The sequence below is a fragment of the Leopardus geoffroyi genome, chromosome A1, assembly GCF_018350155.1.
Source record: "Leopardus geoffroyi isolate Oge1 chromosome A1, O.geoffroyi_Oge1_pat1.0, whole genome shotgun sequence".
Taxonomy (NCBI): Eukaryota; Metazoa; Chordata; class Mammalia; order Carnivora; family Felidae; genus Leopardus; species Leopardus geoffroyi.
In genome coordinates, this window is record NC_059326.1 from 119,179,500 (window position 1) to 119,188,518 (window position 9,019).

Consider the following 9,019-nt stretch of genomic DNA (forward strand, 5'->3'; position numbering starts at 1 on the left):
GGTCATAAAGGACTGATTTTTACCTTTGCCAAGTGTTCCAATAAGACTCCTTTCCGAAGGCAAATTACTATATTAAAGATAAATGTCACAAGAAAGGTATCATCTCTATGTGCATACATTAAAATACAGAGTAAACTGTGTAACCTTCACCGTAGGCATAATGCTGTGCTTCATGGTATATATTGACTGGTGTTAAAACTCAGAAGGCAGGGAAATTCTCTTTTTTTCTGCCAGTCCTTCCTTAGCTGTCATTTCCTACCTGTAGGTGGACATTTTCCTTTCTGAAGATGCAAATACTCACTTTGCTAACTATGTTTAGAGGAGCTGTTTTATCTCAGCCAAAAAGCTTCTTTCCATGTGCGTATGGAGCTTTCTAAACAAGATTCACACAAACCATGCCTGAATCTTTTAGAGTTGCTGAAAGAGTAAGATAAAGTCTGCTTATTTTAGGGAGCAAACCCAGAATACAAAGGAAAGGCTGCGAGGACTTTAACAAGGTTGGATGGCTACTTGCTGGATATAATCCTCTGAGCTATTTTATAAAGATGATTAATTACAGCAAGTGCCTAATCACACAAGTATCAGAGCCCAGCTGTCTGAGAGTGAAAGCTAGAGGGATATTAGTCAGCTCTAGATGAAATCCGATATCCAGGGCAAGAAATATTCTCTATCCTCTCCTCTCTCACCTTCCACCTGTGCTTTTGATCCGAAGGTCCTAATAATTCTTGCTCTCCAGGTTGTCAAGTTGCCCCCTACTCCTGGATTCTTTCTCCCTGCTGGAAAGTGAGCTCAAATCACTGCTTTATCTACGTGGTAATGAGGGTATATAACATCAATTCAACAATTAATGAATTTAACAAATATTTATTGAGCAGTGGCCAGGGATAATTCTAGGCTTTGCAGACACAGAGGTGGACAAAACAGTCAAAATGCTGTTCTCCAGGAATTTACATTCTAGGGTGGAAGGAGAGGACGATAAACAAATCAGTGAACAAGACCATGTCAGTGTCAAGCACTATAGTCAAGTGTCAAGCACTATATAGGAAATAAGAGGGGTTGATATATATTGAGGGGGCTTGGAGGAGACCTCCTAGAAGAGCTGGAAAACTTAGAATGAAAGTGCGACCAGCTACACAACATCTGTCTCCCTCCATCTCCATTTTTGGTAGCATCTCTATCTGTTCAGGACCTACCTTCCAGAAGTGTGGCTGGATTGATTGGAACTTGAATCCCTGCTTCCCACTCCTTCCTTTCCCTTTACAGGCTGACGTCACTGAAGTCCCTCCAAGGTATTCTCACAACTGTTACTGAAGCATGCTCTTTGTGCCTAGGCACTGATCTAAGCCCTGTTCTCGAATTCTCCCAACAGTAGAACGTGGCATGTCCTGTTATCACTCTTGTGTTTCACTTTTATGTACGGGCCCAGACACATTGCATAACTTGCTCAAGGCTCATAGCTGGTAAGTGGAGGAAAGTGCATTCTTTATCACAGGTCGGAACAGCCTTTTACACCTCACCACTTTACAGGAAGTGTGGCCCTGGTGCTCGCCCCAGGTCCCCCAGCTAGATAACAATCCCTCTACCAAGTTTTGCCCTAAACTCCTACCCAACCCTCACCCCTGAGGTACTGGCAACCTTGTGCCCCACTGTTACCTGCACACACTCTTTTCCCTATTGCCTGCACCCTTTCATTAACCTTATCTGCTTGTGTTGAGTCCCTGTAGGTGAGGCTGCCCCCCCACCCCACCACCACAGGCACACCTAGTATACCTGACACCCTGCGGAGATCACCCTGGAAAACCTCTTCCTCCTCAATATGACTGCCTATTTTCAGTAATAATCATGAAATAAAATGAATAATAGTGGCCAGAAGAGAAATGCAGAAGGCAAACATTTTCTGTTATTGTATTTTATGTATAATAGAGTGTTATACATAAAGCAGTTAAAAATATAAAAGTTATAGTATTGCAATGCACAGAAAGGTAAATGGACTAATGCATTTAAATTACATCAGTGTCCTTTTTGAACAAAAGGAAAACTCATACCTACTAATGGGCCTGCCACAGAAACAAATGTAAGTATTACAGTTTGTTTCCTTGTATTACAGTCGGATATTACATCCATCCATGGATGGATAAGCAGATCTGCCGATCTAACTTCTCTTACGGTTGATTAAAGAACACACTAAAAATTTTTAATTTTGAAAAGTTACTTTTGTATGAAACAGATATGGAGAAAAATTCTGAAACCTATTTGTCAGACATTCATAAAAATCCCATTTTATCACAAACTTCAGAAATTGCAATAATGTCCATGTCTTTGTTTATTTGGGATCAGTTCTAGCAGCCTCCAAATGGTTCTCCCGTCAAATAATTTTAAATACAAAAAAAAAAAATGTCATGTGTTTACAGAGACTGGCAGAGCTGAAAAAACTCAAATTGCATTTCTCTGTTTTTATGATCACTGTATTATCATTTACAATTTTTCTAACTTCTGTTTAAACTAAGGAATATGTGGTAGCAAGAGTTTGGAGACACGCTGCTGCACTTGAAGCACATTCAAATAATTCTAAGCTGTTACAAACTTACATTAGAGGAGAATGCAGGCCATGCACCCCATGTTTATAGCAGCACTCTCCACAAAAGCCAAAGTATGCAAAGAGCCCAAATGTCCATCGATGGATGAATGGATAAAGAGGATGGGGTATGTATATACAATGAAGTATTACTCAGCAATCAAAAAGAATGAAATCTTGCCATTTGCACCTACGTGGATGGAACTAGAGGGTGTTATAAGCGAAACTAGTCAGAGAAAGACAAAAATCATATGACTTCAGTCATATGAGGACTTTAAGAAAGAAAACAGATGAACCTAAGGGAAGGGAAGCAAAACTAATATAAAAAAACAGGGAGAGGGACACAACAGCAGAGACTCATAAATATGGAGAACAAACAGAGGGTTCCTGGAGGGGATGTGGGAGGGGGGATGGGCTACAGGGGTAAGGCGCACTAAGGAATCTACTCCTGAAATCATTGTTGCACTAAATGCTAACTAACTTGGATGTAAATTTAAAAAATAAAATTTAAATTTAAAAAAAGAGAGTGCAGAAGGCAATTTTATGCCTGGGAATTCTCTGAATTAGCTCCCATGTATGATACAAAGGCATTCATTAAAGATAAGAAGTCAAAGTCTGCTAATGTGAATCTTAGACATATATCATCAGAACTCGACAGTAAGTGCAACAGTTGACTACAATTTAGATCAAGAAGAGATTTGGGGGGGGAAGACGATTTTCTCACGGGCATTGTGTAGAATTACCAGCGCATGGTGATAATAAAAGGCAATGAAATTTTATTTGGTTACTTTATTTTTAAATTCTCTGTAGACAGTGCTTGCTCTCCCTCCCGCTTGGTGTGTGCTGTGGGGCTGCTTCTGACTGATCTTTTCATTCTGGGGCCCTGGTACCACTCTCTGCAGCACTTGGACTGGGTGAGCACTGGCCTTAAAGCTCTCTAATCCTTTTCGCTTCCCCTTTGGTTCCAGACTTTCCTCCTCCCTGTGTGCCTGACAGGCTCCAGCCATCTGCCTCCTTTCTCTGCACTCATCTCTTACCCCGGCGTCTAAGTCTAGCCATGCACAAAGACTCTCAAATCTCTGTCCATGGCCCTGCCTGGTCTTTTTCTGATTTGCTACAGTATGGTAGAATTTCCAAAGACTGATATTCCCGAGTATTGTAATCAAAAGGACTTGTAAGAATGGTGATTTTTTTCCCCCTCAGACAGTGTGGTTAGAATTACAGTCCAGCAGGGGCGCCTGGGTGGCGCAGTCGGTTAAGCGTCCGACTTCAGCCAGGTCACGATCTCGCGGTCCGTGAGTTCGAGCCCCGCGTCAGGCTCTGGGCTGATGGCTCAGAGCCTGGAGCCTGTTTCCGATTCTGTGTCTCCCTCTCTCTCTGCCCCTCCCCCGTTCATGCTCTGTCTCTCTCTGTCCCAAAAATAAATAAACGTTGAAAAAAAAATTAAAAAAAAAAAAAGAATTACAGTCCAGCAGTAATTCTGAAAGCGCTGGGGTTTATGGGTGAAACACTGTTGAATCTGTAGGCCACTGGAATAGACAACTCAAAACTACTCAAAATACTCAGAATAGTCACAAACGAACCAAACAAGCTGAATGTGCACTGTTCTTGGCCCTGGAACAAGGGACAGTGAATAAGGGGTGGAGGTACAGCCACCCTCCTTCCCAAGAGAGCCATGGCTAATCAATCCTTCCCCAATGATTTCAGTCTTCCTCAGAAGCATTCTCAGTGCAGAATGCCTGGTATTTGCTACCCAGTGATCAGAATTAAAATAAGAGAAGAGGGGCACCTGGGTGGCTCCATCGGTTAAGTATGACTTTGACTAAGGTCATAATCTCACAGTTAGTGGGTTTGAGCCCCGTGTCGGGCTCTGTGCTGGCAGCTTAGAGCCTGGAGCCTGCTTCAGATTCTGTGTCTCACTCTCTCTCTGTCCCTCCCCTGCTCATGCTCTGACTTTCTCTCAAAAATAAAAATAAACATTAAAGATTTAAAAATAAATAAATAAAATAAGAGAAGAAAACTATCTGCAGTGGGATTAAGTGCCAGGGATATGCTAGGCACTGGGAACCTACAGGTCAGTATGACTGGGTCGCCAGCCTAGAAGACCAGAAGGGAGAGACAAATGGAAAAGAGCAGTACAGCTGTGCAAATGGTAGGAAAGGAGTGTGTGCAGGGAGCAGGAGAGGCACAGAATTGCCAGTCTCACTAAAGTGGGGTTCAGGTGAGCGACATCAGAAGAGATTCAAGTGGTGGGCTAGTTGCTTCTCCTCCCAGGGCCTCAGTTTACTACTGTGTGACCTTGGACAGGTTACTTAATGTCTCTGAGCCTCCATTTCCTCACCTCTAAAATAGGGGGTGATAAAGCCACCTACTCCATAGGGCTGTTGTGAGAAGTGAATGAATTAATCTATGTCAAGTGTTTAGAGAGTGCCTGGTTATCTCCTGATGTTATCTCTTAATTCCTTTAGAGGATAAAAGTCCAAGGACTTCTGATTTCATGGGGATGTCTAATGGTTTCACGGAGAAGCAAAGATGAACTTTGGGCCAACTCATCTCAAACTGGGTACAGAAGGTACCCCCCTGTGGCTTGCCGGAGCTGTTCTTGCTTTGCACACCGACAACCTTCCTTTTTATTTCTCTTTGGGACAGCCATTAAATGAACACACTGGTTGTTAGTTCCAGTGGGACAGCAGGAGCTGCTGGGCAGACGGTCAATTCAGATTGTGTGATTACTCAGGGGAGATCTGGGGCTGTGCTCACCTCTGGCAGAGGGGTAGGGGAGGTGGCTGCTGGGAACACGGGGCACGCAACTGGGAATGAGACAAGATAGGAACACAGATCGGCCAGATAGTTTTAATTATTCAGCACGTGATATATCGTAGTGCAAATAAGTCTCTGTTTGGAAAGAATAAAAGAAAAGCCAAACAATCAGTGATGAAAGATGTAGCAAAAGAAAAAAAAAAAAAAACACCAAGATTAAAATATTCCTCCCTAAGACTGAGCCACAGTAGAAATGTGTTTCTGATTAGCACCCAAAGAAAACAGCCAGATGGAAAGCCAAAACTGATACTTAAGGAAGATTTTGGGTGGGGAGTTTGATTTTCAAGTCATTTGGATTGATTTGACCCATAATGTTGATTTTACTTTAGGGTGAGCAGATACTTTCCACTGGGAAGTGAGGGGAAGGATGAATTGAAGACTTGCCAGGATCATGTTCCCTGAGGGGGGAGAAGAGCAGACAGAAAAGGTATATTTAAGAGACAGGCAGCAGAGAAAGTATGGAGGGAATACCAGGTGGCTTCAGGATGAGGGGTGGACAAGCCCGCTCCGTTCTTGGTTTCCTCCTTTAGGAGACCATCACAGAAACTGGGCTAGGACTTCAAATTAGTCTAAGTGGGCAGATGATAGAAACTGAAGCTTTAGGCTCTGAAATCTACGCAGCCACCCACATTTAGAGTAAACCCTGCCGTTTCTTTTGAAATCTGTATTATTATCTGCCTTTGAGTGAACAAACAGGCGTGTTCACAAAACACAGCCCAAGTCATTTGTATGCACAATGGGAGTGTAGTCACTTTTTTCACGTTTGGACTTTTGCTTCCCTGTCTTTCCTCTTACGTGTGTTTGCTTAGAGGTAAAAGGAGAAGACAATTCAATGCTCACTTCAACGCAAAGACTCTGATTTCACCATTGGATCTTTTATTTTTCACCTCTGGGGCTGTCCTTCGATCTACCAGTTGAAAAATGAAATTGTACCTGTGTCTAATTGAGAACAATTTAATATGCACAAAAGGAAAGAAAAAGGGTATTATTAGGTTTCTGTATTATCATAAAAGAACCCAGACAGCCTGATGCATATGAATTTACATCAATATACATGGTGGTTTTTTTACCTTCATTTTTTTTCTATGCTCCTCTGCGTTAATAAAAGCTGACTCACACTGAGTGGATTACTGTGTCAGACACCATGCTAGGTGCCTGATAGTATCGACTGGCTCTATCTTCATAGCAACCTCGGGAACCAGGTTCTATTAACATCTCTATTTTACAGATGAGGAGACTGAGGTCTAGCAGGTTGACTGATGAAGGTTAATGACGCAGCTAGTAAGAGAAGGGGCAATGCTCAAACTCTGGCAATCTGCCTCCAGATTCTCCCCTATTTATGCTGAACGCCTTCAGTCTTTTTATTTTATCTCTTTAACTCCACAATATCCCTCAAACTAGCTCTCTTCAGTATTTCACCAGATTTTAGGAACCACAGGCACCGACACAAACACCCTGTGAAACTCACTGCTCAAAGACTGAACTTAATCCTCCCAGAGGCAAGGCTGCTGTTCAGGTTGAAGGGGAAAGATCTTCTTCTTCTTTTTTTTTTTAAGTTTATTTATTTTTTTGAGGCGGGGGGAGGGGCAGGGAAAGAGTGAGAGAGAATCCCAAGCGGGGGGCTGGAACTCACAAATCATGAAATCATGCCCTGAGCTGAAATGAAGAGCTGGATGTTTAACTGACTGAGCCACTCAGGAGGTGCCCCTGCCCCCCTGCCTTTTTTGTTTGTTTGTTTGTTTCTATTTCTCAAAAGGAGTCAAGGGGTGATTTTTATTTATTTTTTTGTTAAATATAGTTTATTGTCAAATTGGTTTCCACACAACACCCAGTGCTCATCCCAACAGGTGCCTTCATCAGTGCCCATCAAAAGAGTGGTTTATTTTTAACTACTGGTCTTTCACTCTAATTATAAAGATGATTCAAACTCACAATAAAAAATTTAAACATAAAAAAAGCCATAAAATAAAATTTCCTTCTCCTATTACTTCTCAGAAGTAGCTCCTCTTTCTTACACATTTCCAGAAATTCATGTTTTTACACAAGCTGGAACATCAATTGTCTTGATTTTATTCAAAAATATTTACTGAGCATCTATGAGGTACCAGGCACTGGGGATACAGTCAGGAATAATACACAGAAAGATCCCCGCCATTATGAAACTTAAGTTTTCATGATTTTTGCACCAGAGAATGACTCAGAATTCCACAAAACTTAGTTTCCCATTTTCTGAGTGTATTTATATAGAAGCCAGAGAAAATCTATGTTAATTAACTTCTCTTGTATCCCAATCTCTCACTGAGGGAGAGGAGCTAAGAAGGACTTCAGTAACCAGACTAAGGGCAGTCTTTCACTTTTTTCTGCAGCTGGGTCTATGTCTCTGTTTTCCTAGGAACAAAATGTCTTTTGGGCATTGAACAGGGAACAACTTTGACAACTCCCTTCATCTTTAGGAATTTATAATCTTAGGGAGGCAGTACTACTCTGGGTCACAACAATTCTGGAGGCAACTATGTTTTAATTTTTATTTCCTTTCCTTGAGTTAGGTCCTCGAACCTAACTTTCCTTGAGTTAGGTCCTCTCTCTCCACTGGATTTGTATTTAACTTAAAGATAGGCCCCACTTAAAATCTTCTGTTTGGCCTTTATCGTTCAGACATGGAGAGCCGTGAAATTTTCACCAATTCTGCGGTATATCAACTGCAATGCACGAGCCGAGACCCCATGTGCACCCTCACAGCTCTGGCCGGAAAGCACACCTCCCCGAGTCCTTCCAGGCCTGCCCATGGCATGCACTTCGTACATGCGCCCCAATGTGACCATTTTGAAAGAAGGTCTCACTCTTTAAAATAAGAGGAGAATAAAGAAACAACTTCCAGTGGCTGTGTCAAAGGAACTTTTAAGACATTCTATTAGCTAAACCAACAGTGGCGACTTCCTGTCAGAGTGGGAGGTAAGAAGCATTTCCCAGCATTGACAACATACTTGGTTTGGTCAGACTGTTTATACAGTGTCACGATAAAGTGAGTGATAAAACAATGTGTAAAATTTCTCCACCAACCAGAGCAGCCTGCTAGTTGTCAGGTGTTAGAAAAGGTTCTGTCAGCGACAACTTAATTCATTTAAGATAGTTCAAAAGTGCTTCTTCAAGGGCTTTAAAGTACCTTAGAAACAGGTTGCAGTTGACAAAGAGTCGGTCGTTCTTTTCTTCTTACCCCTTGGCCGTTAATGGTTAAACTTGAGGCCTAAACAAGCCGTTGGCATTAGGGTAGCGATTTCAAATTTGAGGAGTTTTCAAATCCCAAGTCTTTGATTATCTTAGATGTTCCATCCCTTCTTCTAGTGTTTCATCTTTTACGAAAATGGCCACTGAGGCTCTCGGATGTGCCACACACACTCTCTCAAATGGTGATGATCAGCTTGAGCCCGTGGGGGTGTGATCTCATCCCTTATTCATCTCTTAGGATCCTCACTTGCTATCACTGTCAGACTTCCTGCTCTAACATTGCCTGGCTCCTTTCCCATCCTCTAGGAAAGGGCTGGGACAGAGATTTGCTTCCTCAAGTCTCCTGGGTGTGTCATTTCTCCTCAGAGAACACTTAGAAAGAGCACATGTTATGTTGCA